Consider the following 13593-nt stretch of genomic DNA (forward strand, 5'->3'; position numbering starts at 1 on the left):
ATTATTTGAGAGGGAATGCCAATTAACAGATTGGGGAAGAGGGGCACACAGATTTTAGAGGATAACAAGCATCTTGAGTTTTTAAATTCCAGGTTTGCTTCTTATTAGCTGGGTGAGTAAGGAGGCCTTGAGTTTCTAATTGAAATTGTACAGAAACATAAAGATAACAATCTCACAGGATTATTGTGAGGACTAAGTGGAGATGTTTGAGCAAAGGGCCAGAAAATTCCTGGCATAGAGTAGATCCTCAATTAAGTATAATTCCATTTCTTTCCCAAGAATTCTAATTAGTGGCAGAGGTGGGCCTAGATTTTAGCTTCTCTTATTCGTTCCTCCCTTTACCACAGAGTCTTTCCTTTATTTATGCCATAAACTGTTGTTAACAAAAGGATCTGTAAAATTTTAAGAATTTGGCAAAGTCTTTTTCTTTTTCTTTCTTTCCTTTTTTTTTTTTTTGCATGGGCAAGCACTGGGAATCAAACCCGGGTCTCCAGCAGGGCAGGTGAGAACTCTTCCACTGAGCCACTGTGTGGCTTGCCCCAAACAAAGGCTTTCAATTATTTTTTGCTTAATTAAAAAATTAGAATGCTTATTCAATATACATTGCCTATGAAAACAAATTTTAGACAGATTTTTCGTTCTTTTCATTGTGTACTTCAGCTGGTGTTCAGTAACCTCATCCAAAATGTTTCTATGCTCTTCAATACTGGGAAAGTATTAGCATCAGAAGGATTATCTAAAGTACAGTTCATTTATTTGTGTTCTATATTTTATTATCTACAATGCATGGTAAGGATATGGGGGGAAAGGACTTCCTAACTACATATTAAATGAGAGAAAACCTGAGACCTTGTATTCTTTTAAGCTGCTAATTTTGAAAAATTGAAGCTGGATGGTTGAGGCTTTCTTTATTATCCTTTCACTGGTAATTCAGTGCTTTGCTGAACTGCTCTGGCCTTGTTTATCCATTTATGCAACTGTCATCTGGTACAACTCATTTCCTGGCCTTCAAACTATAGCAACGAGCTGCAAGACCACACAAGTTAAAATATGTGACCTCTGTCATTAACACACAATTGGAAATTGTTTTTATGTAATCTTCCCCAAGGCTACACAGCCAAACACACATTCAAAATCAAACAAATAAATGTGACTGTCTCAGTAAAATAGTGATGAGTGGCACATCTCTGGAAATGCCAGTAGTTGAATTCTGTGAATATCTTTCAGCTAGAGAAAAGAAATGCACTGCTCCTGTTCCTTTTTATGAAGGGTAACTCAAAAAGTATGTAGATAAATAAATTACATGGGAATGAATTTATTTTTGGTCTTTTGGCATTGGTAAATGAGAAGGTATATTTAAGTGGTGACCAAAAAGTTTCAAAAATGCTTAGAGTTTGATACCAATGTGCATTCAAGTCATGAGAAATCACAACAGCATTCTTTCTAACAGATGATATATTCTGTTACATTAATACCACATTTTAGAATCATGATCATTTTGCCCTGGGACCTTGAATCAATTTATAATTGATACTGGAAGTCTTCTGTAATGATAGCTGGGTTTCCAGGACATCTTAATATCATTTCATCACTTTCTTATATTAGATATTTTATGAAATAAGGCTCTCACCTAGAGGAATGTCCACTACTAAAGATTTAGTTGTGACTGGGAATGATAGAGAGTGGCTAAAATGTGTACCCTCAGTATCATTATATACATAGGAACTGAAGAATCACCTGGAAAAAATAATTAAGCTCTATTCTACTAAAGTTTGGACATGTTCTGCCATGACTACCAAAATGGTGAGCCCACCCAATTAAGCTGTTTTTGTAGAAAGGCTAAAAAGCATCTTGTGAAAGAACAAAACTTAGTCACTGAAAAAAAAGTGTGATTTCTGAGTTTGATGGTCAGTACTTAAACCTGTCCTGGGCCAGTCCCCTGGGTCCAGGAAGGAAGTGAGAGATGTACGTGGTCTCACAGTGCACTATAGTGCAGGGTTGTAACAATGATGGCGCCAGCTCCACGAAACCATGCAAAGCAATCTCAGTAATCGATGGAAATGATAAATAGGGGCAAAATAAAAAAATAATGTGGTGGGGGGATAAGGGGTAAAAAATTTGAGTAGATTGCAAACTAGTGGTCAATGAGAGGGAAGGGTAAGGGGTATGGGATGTAAGGGATTTTGTCTTTTGTCTTTCTATTTCTTTTTCTGGAGTGATGCAAACATTCTAAAGGAGATCATTGTGACAAATGCACAACTATGTGATAATATTGTGAGTCACTGACTGTATACTTTGGATGGATTGTGTGGTGCCTAAAGATATCTCAGTCAAAATATTAAAAAAAAAGAAAAGAAAAGAGGGATTCAAATAGATGTTTGTACACTGATGTAAACAGCAGCATTATTTGTACTAGCCAAAAAGCAGAAACAACCCAATGTCCATCAACACATAATTGGATAAATAAAATGTGGTCTATTACATATTATGGAATATAATTCAGCTGTAAAAAAGAAACAAAGTGCTGGTACATGGTACAACATGGATGAATCTTGAAGATATCATTTGTAGTGAAATAAGCCAGACACAAAAGACAGATATTATATGATTGCATATATATTAAATTCCTAGTGTGCTGGTTTGAAAGGATTTATGCACCCTAGAAAAGCCATGCCTTAATCATAATCCAATCTTGTGGGAACAGCCATTTCTTTTAATCCCCATCCAGCCTTGTAAATTGGAAATTTGATTCAATTATCTCCACAGAGCTGTGATTCGCCCAATTGTGAGTATTAATTTTGGATTAGAAGGAGATGTGACTCCACCCATTCCAGGTGGGTCTTGATTAGTTTACTGGAATCCTTTTAAAGAGGAAACATTTTAGAGAAGGCCACCAGAAGCCAAGGGCCACGAAAGAACCACAAAAACCATGAAAGCCGACACAACCAGAGACCTTTGGAGATGAAGAAGGAGAACGTCCCTGGGGAAGATTCATGAAAGAAGAAGACTGGAGAGAAAGCCGGCAGATGTAGCCATGTTCACCATGTGCCTTTCCAGTTGAGAAAGAAACCCTGAATATCATTAGCCTTTCTTGAGGGAAGGTAACCCCTTGTTGGTGCCTTAATTTGGACACTTTTATATACTGCTTTAATTGGGACATTTTCATGGCCTTAGAATTATAAACATGCAACTTACTAAATTCCCCTTTTTAAAAGCCATTCCATTTCCGGTATATCGCATTCCAGTAGCTAGCAAAGTAGAACACCTAGAATAAGCAAACTCAGAAAGTAGAATGCAGATAGATTACCAGGGGCTGGAGTTGGTGGTCGTGTTTGGGAATGGGGAGCTTTCCTGAATGGGTGCAAAGTTTCCATTTGGGATGATGAAAACGTTTTGGTAATAGATGGTGGTAATAGTAGCATAAAAGTGTAGACATAATTAGTATCTCTGAATTGTGTATACACATGAAAGTGATTAAAATGGGAAATTTTGTTTTGTATATGTTGCCACAATAAAATCTTAAAACAAAACAAAACAAAAAAATAATCAATGGGAAAAGTACAGCTGTTCTGTGGTCTTTAAAAATATTTGTCAAAACATTACAAACTCTCTTCGCATTCATTATAAATGTCTAGGAAAATGAAAAAAAAGTACCTAAACTAATATTTATTCATTTATTTAGTACATTGTAATTGAAAAACATTAGGAACATTGAGAATCAAAGTACATCATTTCTTTGGGAAAAAACTTATCAAGTATTAATTTGCACAGTGCATGCCTTGACCTCACAAAATATATTGTGTGATGATGAAGAGTGAGCATCTTTCTACACCTTCACAAATTGTCATACTCCCTTGTAAATTTGGATCAAGTTTCCAACATTTTATCATTTGTGCTTTCAATATCATAAAGTATCTTTGAAAGTTTCTTTTGAGAAGTTCATTGTCAACTCCAAAATCCTTCTGGGACATTTCATCCATTTCATCACAACCACTTTCTTTATTTTTATGTCAATAAATTCACCTTTACTAAGTTCCTCTGGCTACACATCAAGAGTCTCTTAAACTGTGGCCATTTCAATATTCCACAATCAGAAGGAACTGTGCTGTTTAACTCCATTTTCGTTTGATTTGAATTTCATTCCCAATACAATCACTTCTGGTTTCTTTGCTGCATTTTTATTTTTGTTGGCCAATTCCCTCTCTCAATTACCTATTTGCAAATTTTTAGATGGAATAATGCTTGGAGACAGGGAGAAAACACAACCACACTTTTTGTTGTCTGGGCATAAGCTGAGTAACAGGTGCTCAGTGACCAATCACCAACAGACTTTAAAAGAAGTGATATGATCCATTACTAACCATGATGCATATCTGTTACTTACATAGTAGATTGTGGGCTGAAGAGCTAGCTGCAGAATTTGTACTTGATGCAATTACTCATAGTTAATATATCATGGTAACTGAAATTTGAACTGTATTGCTGAGAAATTAGGGCTATTTTAGCTAAATCGTAGTAAATAAAATTCATACATATCAGAGCCATGCAAAGTGAGACTTGTCCATACTGAAATGTCTGCTCAACCAAATTGCAGAAAAGAAGCTCCCACACCAGTTGCAAAGGTTCAGCTCAAGTCACCCTCTAGTAGAGAAAATTTAACTCTGAGTCCCTGCTGGCTAGCACAATGTTTTCCATGCAGTGGGCATTAAGACAATCTTTGTTATATTTTGAGTGAGTAAATTAATTAATAAAGGTCAATATGATTAAGATTTTGATAAAGAATCTTAAGCTTAACAAATTTTTGTGCTTAATAAAATGAAGGATTTAATGCAGTAGATTAGAAACAATATTTTTCAAAACCTTCAAAGGAAAACATCGAAGGTTAAAGTAAATGGTCAAGTAGCTTCAATGCTGCTCTCTGGTTGAAGAGAGACAATATGTTTCATTCAAGACAACATATTGGAGCTTTTTTCGCCAGGCTTATTTCTCTCTCTTTTTCACATTGAAAGACAGCTCTCAGCTGCAGAAAGTATATTGAATGAACCTTGGACACAATAATGCCTGCTCTCACTTTAGATTGGTCACCCCATGCCTATTTGGAGCTGTCATAAAGACTAGATTGAACCCCACCCCATGCTGCATCATGGGGACAGGCAGGATTGAGCACAAAACACAGAAAATGAAGGTGGGCCAAAATGGAAGTGATTATAGCTAACTTAGAGTTTTTCACCATTTTCTTAGTGTGAAGAACTCGAAGCTGTCAGTCCCACTCTGTTTTGTTTACGGGATGAATTATGCTTAGTGAGATAAACTTTACACAGCATAGCACTCTCATTCCATAAAGACACGGAGTAGAAGAAGCTCAAATGGCTACTGTAGTTAATATTCTGTTATTTCATGTATTATATATTCACATACCATGTAATCAGCCAAAGTGTACAATCGATGGTTCTCAGTAACATCATATAGCTGTGCATCATCACAACTGACTTTTTTCTTTTTTTGTGAAAAATAGCATATATACAAAAAAGCAATAAATTTCAAACCACACTGCAATAACAGATCCCACTATTTAAAATGAGCACAGCAAGAAAGTAGCACATCTTACACAACGCTGTAGTAATTAGATTTATTAGTTAAACTTTAGCCTGGAAGAATTAAAGATCACATTAGCATGATAACGTCGAGGAAAATGCTAAATTTAAAACCATGTTCATCTATTTTAAAGCATCCATCATTAGATGAAGTAAATTGGGTAGATGGAAACATTAGTGGTCAATGAGAGGAAGGGGTAGGTGGCGTGAATGTATGAGTTTTTCTTTTTCTTTTCCTTTCTTTTTTTGGAGTGATGCAAATGTTCCAAAAATGATCTTGGTGATGAATACCCAACTACGTGATGATATTGTGAGCCACTGATTGTACACTATGTATAAAAATATGTGTATGAAGATTTATTAATAATAAATATTTTTAAGGACAGTGCAATGGTGGCTCAGTGGGAAAATTCTCACCTGCCATGCTGGAGAACCAGGTTCAATTCCTGGGAACTGCCCATGCTAAAATATATATATATATATATATTTATATTTTAATCCATGCTTAGTATTATTTTATGACAAGTGATATATTGGCTATTTTTTAATGTTCTGTGTTTCTGTTTATTAATATTGTTGAGTAGGAAAGTGTGGAATTCTGAGAGTTAAGTGTTGTGGGTGAATTGTATGGACGGCACAGCCTCAACCTTCTTGGAGATAGCACATTTTAATTACATGCAAAGTACAGATGCCAGTTTTGCAAAGGCAAATCCATAAAGTGAAACAAATGGCATTGAAAAACTCTGCCAAATTGGGCGGGCCACGGTGGCTCAGCGGGCAAAAGTGCTTGCCTGCTATGCCGGAGGACCCCGGTTCGATTCCCGGCCCCAGCCCATGTAAGAAACAAACAAACAAACAAAATATAATAAAACAAGAAAATGTTTAAAGATGTTTCCCTTTCTTCCTCCCTTCCTTCCTTCCATCCTTCCTTCCTTCTCTCTGTCTTTCCTTCCCTTCCTCCCTCTCTCTTTAAAAAAAAAAAAAAAAAAACTCTGCCAAATTGATTTCTTAATATAACTTATATAGACAGCTTAATTGAACACTATAAGTACATGGAACCCTGAGTAGGGCATGAGATTTTGTTGGTTTGTCCAGAGTGATGCCCCAATAAATCCCAGAGTTATCTGAACAGTGGATATAAAAGTATTTTTGTAAGATAGTGGGTAATTGGAGCTGAAGGGATACAGACTGTGCAACAGGACTAGATACAAAAACTCAAAAATGGACAGCACAATAATACCTAATTGTAATGTAATTATGTTAAAACACTGAAGCTGCATCTGAGCTATAGTTTTTTTGTTTGTTTGTTTGTTTGTGTCTTTTTTTATTATTTTTATTTTTTTCTCTATATTAACATTCTATATCTTTTCTGTTGTTGTGCTAGTTCTTTTCCTAAATCGATGCAAATGTACTAAGAAATGACGATCATGCATCTATGTGATGATGTTAAGAATTACTGATTGCATATGTAGAATGGAATGATTTATAAATGTTGTGTTAATTTCTTTTTTTTCTTTAATTAATAAAAATAAAAAAAGTATTTGCAAACTCCCCTTTGGGGAATGGTGAGAAAGGGGAAAAATTCAACTTCCCCAAGTTTAATTCTTGATATTCTCACAAGTTGTGCAGACAACCAAAGCTGTAGGCTGAGCCCCCAATTTGGGGTTTGTTCATATGAAACTCAACCCCATGAAGGTTAGGTCAAACCTACTTAAAATTAGGCCTAAGAGCCACCCCCAAGAGAACCTCTTTTGTTGCTCAGATGTGGCCTCTCTCTCCAGCCAACACAACAAGCAAACTTACCACCTCCCCCTGTCTACATGGGACATGACTCCCAGGGGTGTGGACTGTCCTGGCCACGTGGGACAGAAATCCTAGAATGAGCTGAGACTCAGAATCAAGGGATTGAGAAAACCTTCTTGATCAAAAGGGGAAAGAGCGAAATGAGACAAAACAAAGTGTCAATGGTTGAGAGATTCCAAACAGAGTGGAGAGGTTATCCTGGAGGTTATTCTTACGCATTAAATAGATTCACCTTGTTAGTTAAGATATAATGGAAAAGCTGGAGGGAACTGCCTGAAAACGTAGAGCTGTGTTCCAATGATATAGCTTTCACAATGTGACTGCGTGATTGTGAAAACTTGGTGTCTGATGCTCCTTATATCTACCTTATCAACAGACGAGTAAAACATATGGAATTAAAAAAAAATAATAGGGGGAAATGTTAAAATAAATTTAGATTGAAATGCTAGTGATCAGTGAAAAGGAGGGTATGGTATGTATGAATTTTTTTCTGTTTTCTTTTTATTTTTTCTGAATAGATGCAAATTTTCTAAGAAATGATCATGAGGATGAATATGAACTATGTGATAATATCGTGAATTACTGATTATATATGAACAATGGAATGATCAGAAGTTAAGAATGTTTGCATTTATTTGTTGTTACACTTAAAAAAAAAAAGAAAAAGAAAAACTCTGCCGAGTAAACATGATGTCAGTTTTTTTTATTTATTTAAAATAAATAAAATTTATTTTATTTATTTATTTATTTTATTTCCTAACTAATTCCTCTTGGAATTAAGGAGTAAAAATAGAATAAACTATAATCCTTTAAGGGACAAAGCACTATCATTATGCAATATCTATTTTCTGAATTACATATTCAGGTTTTGTTAATACCTATCAATATTTAAATGCTATTTCAAAACTTTTTAAATTCTTGGCCTTAAATGAACACTTTTTGGAAAATAGACAAGATTAACATTAAAACGGAAAAAATAAAGATATTTTTGGTTATAATAGTCCCTTTAAGTTTCCGAAGAGTGTACTTTCCACATTTAAGTTCTGGGAAAAAGTAGAGAAGTATGCATTACTTTTATTCAAATGATTTCTTCAAATTTAAAAAAATAAATGTATCTAGCTCTTTAGTCCAAATTCATAAAATACGAAAAAACTTCTCGGTCAAGGAAGAAGGTTATTTTAATTTGTAAGGGTAAAATGTCAAAATTATGTTTGTCTATTAGAAATATTGTTCAGACTTTGGAATTTTTTTTTTTAAGTGGTGATTTGGAAATACTGATGGTAGTGGCTGAATTGGTATCGATATGTAATGTCTCCAAATAAGACTGAAACCTTATACCAAATTATAAAATTTGTTGTATGGAGCAAAGTGAGGTGACCAGAAGAAAACATTAAAGTTCAGTTGCAAAGGAAATCCTATTCGGGAAGCCTTCTGAGAAAGTAGGCACCTTTTAGCCTAATGGTGTGGGGGGAGGGGTGGGGGGTGGGCTGGGGGGGATGGGAATGGGGGGGTGGGCTGGGGGGTGGGGGGGTGGGACACAATCAGAATAGTGCATGGTTGAGAAAGGCAAAAACAGCCATCTATTAGAATAAGCAAATATTGTCAATTTTGCAAAGTCTTTTAGCGTTCCAAAATAGGAAAACCCTGTGGACTGCACCCTCTTCTTCTCAGATCATTTATTGGTTATGAATTTTGCCAGTGGCGTCATTTTATAATAAAGTGGACATGCTGAAGGTTTACCAAAAGGATTTGCGTCTCAGTGATTTGCATCAAGCAAAACATGTTGCTTGTTAAACAATCACATTTATGCCCTTTCACACATCACCTATTTATCATTCTGGCAAAATACGACACACGGAATAACAGCAGGTTTCTCAAAATGCCAGTTCCTTTGAGCTATCACTTCTGAACATTTATATAACTCTTTTTTTGTCTTATTTCAATTCTTTTTCTATGAGGCTGGCCAGGAAATTTGCCTCAAAGTCATTAGAATTTCTACACGTAAGAGAACACTATTATTTGATGATGACTTATTTTATGAATTTCAGGGTATCTGGCAAAATCTTGGAAAAAGTCCTTATATTTTCTCTGTGATTCTGTGCTCTGTTCTGTGTGTTTTCTTACTAGGATGTAAGGCAGAACTGTTTATCTTTAAGAGCGTCAGCACAAAACAATCTGCTCACGCACTTCTGGCTGAAGCCTGTTTGTCCATCCCCATAGTAGAGAGAATCTGACCTACTAGTGCTGGAAGAAGCTGCCTTAGGCAATGATTGGCAATAAAGTGATTCAATTTCACTCCATCCAGGGCATGTTAAAAAAAATTACTGAAAGAAATACAGGCATGTGGTTAATTAAAAAAACAGAAGATTCCAACACCACAGGAGAGTAAAATGTGAAGTAAATTGTTCCCTAATGCTGTTCTAAAGTCAACCCATTTAGGAATCTTTCTAGAAATGTTTCCATGCCTAACAGATAAATTTCTCTGTGTGATAAAGGATTTCTTCCCAGAGATTCACGTCTGTAAAAACCCTTGTTAATTTCCTATTGCTGCCATTAAAAATTACCATAATCGTAGTGACCTAAGACGTCACACATTTATCTTGTCACATTTCTTGAGGTCAGAAATAAAAAATGGGTCTGAAAAAAACAATGGATTGAGTGGACCATGCTCTTCCTGGAGCCTCTAGGGGAGAATCTGCTTCCTCAGCTTTTCCGGCTTCCTGAAGCTGCCTGAATTCTGTAGTGTCCCCACATCCCGCAGCCGCTGCTTCTGTCATCACATGTCCTTCTCTGGCTCTGACCCTCCTGCTCTACTGCTCCTTCCTGTAGGGGCACTTGTGATTATGTTGGGTCACTCCAACAATCCAGAATCATCTCCCTCTCTCAAGATCCTTAACTTAATCATATCCGCAAAATCCCCTTTACCATTTAAGTTCATTTATTCACAGGTTTCAAGAGTTAAATGTGGACATCTTGCGGGAGGAACCTGTTATTTTTCCTACCACAATATCCTTTGGTAAAGTTTGCAAGTTGTTTTCATTCAGGTCCTGTAATGCTCTTATTTTGTTTATTCCTAATTATGTTATCTTCTGGTTATTGTTGACTATTGTTAGATACGTTCTTATCTAACATGTGTGTTTTAGTTTTCACCTACTAACCAAACACTGTATGTACCATGAGCTAGCTTAACAAGAATTTGGCTCACAGTTTCAGAGGGTAGACGGTTTGCTTCCTCCCGAGTTCTTATCTTCTGGCTCACTGGTAAATCTGTGGATTTCTTTGATGTGGGTCAAATTATTACAGTAGTAGTTCAGGGCACAATAGAAACTTTCAGCAAATGATCCTTTTATTATACAGAATAAACAGTGCAGAAAAGACACATCTCTTTCACCTACCTAGTCCAAAAGAGCAGGAGAAGTCCCATCACCGCTGGTCTCCTGGGTGGCCAAAGATTGTTCCATCGGGATTGATAGATGGCAGCCCCATGGTGAGCTGGAAAAGAGAGACAAAATTATCCTGTTTGAATGTGGATTTTATCCACCTTAGGGGGAGGGGCTCTACCACTGGAAATTCCTGTTCTGAGAGGCATTTGGGACTGCTTGTTCGCGGGTTCCAGCTTTAAGACCTGGAAGACCCTTCTCATTAAACTTGACACCTCCTCCAGGATGTGGAATGGCACATAATAGGAGGTGGGGGTGGCAGAAAGCTTCCTTATTAACTCCCCCAGAGTTAATAAGACTTTTCAAAAGTCCTATTTACAAATGGGTTTACATTACAGGACCAAAGGTTGGGACCCAAACATGCCTTTTGTACGGGGACATGATTCAATCCCCAATAGTGAGTTCTTTGGTAACTGGGAAAATACTGACTTCTCAATTACTGTCTCCTAAACGTATGAATTAAGTGTGAAAATTTAATTTGAATGCAAGAGTTCTGAATTAAATATAGGATCTGTCCACACTGAAAACTCTTCAAAACTAAAATATTTCCTTGAAATATCTATTACTTCATCTCTATCTTGCTTTATCAGGATTATTTGATGATTTTTCTGTTTCTTGAAGTTCTTTCTTCTCTTGTCCTCAAAATACTATTCTCCTGAATCCCCTTCAGCTTCATTTGCTTCTCCTTCTTTGGCTGCTTTGTGTTCCACCAGATCTTCTCTATGTGTGTGGTCCTTCAATTGCTAATCTTAATTCTCTGAGTGATCGCTAATCTCAAAGCTTTAAATACCACCTATGTGTAGGAAATTCCTAAATTTATTTATTCAGATCCAACCTATCCCCTTGTCTCCAGACTTGAAACTTCAGATACCTTCTGACACCCCCACCTGGATGTATTGTTAGGCACGGGGTTGCTAAAGGATTCCATATGAGACTGCAAGTTAAAGCTTAATCGTTTATTGCTAAAGAGAAAGAAACAGAGAGAAAGCAAAGGGCGAGCAGGCAGATGGGAGCCAGTGAAACCTGCAAGGGAAAGAGAAAGGAAAATGGCTCCAGCTCTCTTTCTGGCAGCTTGTGGTTTTAGAGGAAAAACCACACCAAGAGGGGCGGGGGTGGCATGAGGCTGCAGATATCACCAGGAGATATCAGGCTGGTGCAGATCATGACTTCACACTCATGGTTATCCGGTCTGGCCTCTGGTGGGTGGGGTGTCAGCACGTTTGCGCTCATTATCTTGCTGTCACATCAGGTCCTATTAGAAGAGTTGCTGAGAGAGAGAAGCTGAAGAGGCCCCCATGTCACAGAATCCATTTTGTATGTCAAGTTTTATTTTCTGATTCCTGACACATGTAATTGGCACTTAAATTTCAGTGTCCAAAGTAGGGCACTACTCACCATCCTACTCAACCCTTTCCAATAATCTTTTCCTTTTCAATAAATGGGACTGTCGTTCCCCCAGCTACTCAGGGGAAGACACACATACACACATAACAACAAAACTTGAAGTCATATTTGATTCTTCTTCTTCTCTCACATCCCCACCCAACCAAAGCAGATCCTGACAGGTCTATGTTTGAAAAATGGTCAGTGTTTCCCCACTTCTCACCGCCTTTATCACTGACATTCTAGTCTAAGACACCGTTCTCAATCAACTGGGTTTTTCAATAGCTTCCTAAATAGCCTTTTTGCTTTCTCTCTTTTCCCCTACAACACCCAGATGTCTTGCCCAAAGGTTTCACCAAAACATGTTACTTCTCTGTCCAAAACCCTTTCTGGCTTTTAATCTTGCTGAGAATAAAAATACCACATTCTTTGATATTTTAGCGTATTTGATATGCAACTCAGAGAGCTTCGGCTTCAGGTGGCTATAGGGAAAGGGATGCTTTGGGGAAGGGAAGATATTTTACTACATCAAGAAAGTGAAGGAAGTATTCTGTGAAGATGGTTAGGATGCAGCATGTATTCTCTGAAGAGGTTTAAGATATAAACACATGACGACCTGTTGGGCAAAGCAGTAATGATAGGTGGGTCAGGGGAGAAATGACCACCAATGCAAGGATGCACAGCACGGTGGGGATAGCTGCTTCTGAAACCCCACATTTAACTCAGATGTCAGCTTAGACTTAATTTAGGGTGAGAAGAATCAAGGTACTTGTGTGCTAAGAAGAAAACCTTGGGGTCCAACCTATTAATGGTGGTGGGAATAGTACAGAACAAAAGAGAGGTGAAACTTAGGGGAACCTAAGGATGACACTTGGTTCTCTGCTCCCTCTGTCTGCTGATTCTCCAACAGTGCTTGCAGTTTGGAAGTTCTGACCTTCACTGTACTGAATGGGGCCATTTCACTTCTAAAATGAATTCTTTCTTTCTTTCTTTTTGTTTTTAAAGACTGTTAACATCCTCATCATTCTAAAGCCCTTTCTCCATATCAATTTTTTTTGTTGAACTTTTCAATTTCAGTCATTTTAAAAGTGAAACCTCCTATCTTCCAATATATATATATATAAAAAGACAATAAGATTTCTTCCACTTTGGTGTTTTTTTCAGAGTAGGTACATGACCTCAGTAGTTTACAAGACCATAATGTCCTTTCCCATGTGTGTGTAGTCTGGTCAGGAGGTAGGCTTTAAGTCATTAGGGCAGTTCAATTTCTTATAACTCACATTCATAAAAAGATCAATTATTTGAATATCTTTAATCTTGTCTCCTAAGGAGTCATAAATTGTGTATGGCAAACTCTTTTTGCTGGCGTAGAA

This window comes from Tamandua tetradactyla, chromosome 22 (genome assembly GCF_023851605.1).
Source record: "Tamandua tetradactyla isolate mTamTet1 chromosome 22, mTamTet1.pri, whole genome shotgun sequence".
Taxonomy (NCBI): Eukaryota; Metazoa; Chordata; class Mammalia; order Pilosa; family Myrmecophagidae; genus Tamandua; species Tamandua tetradactyla.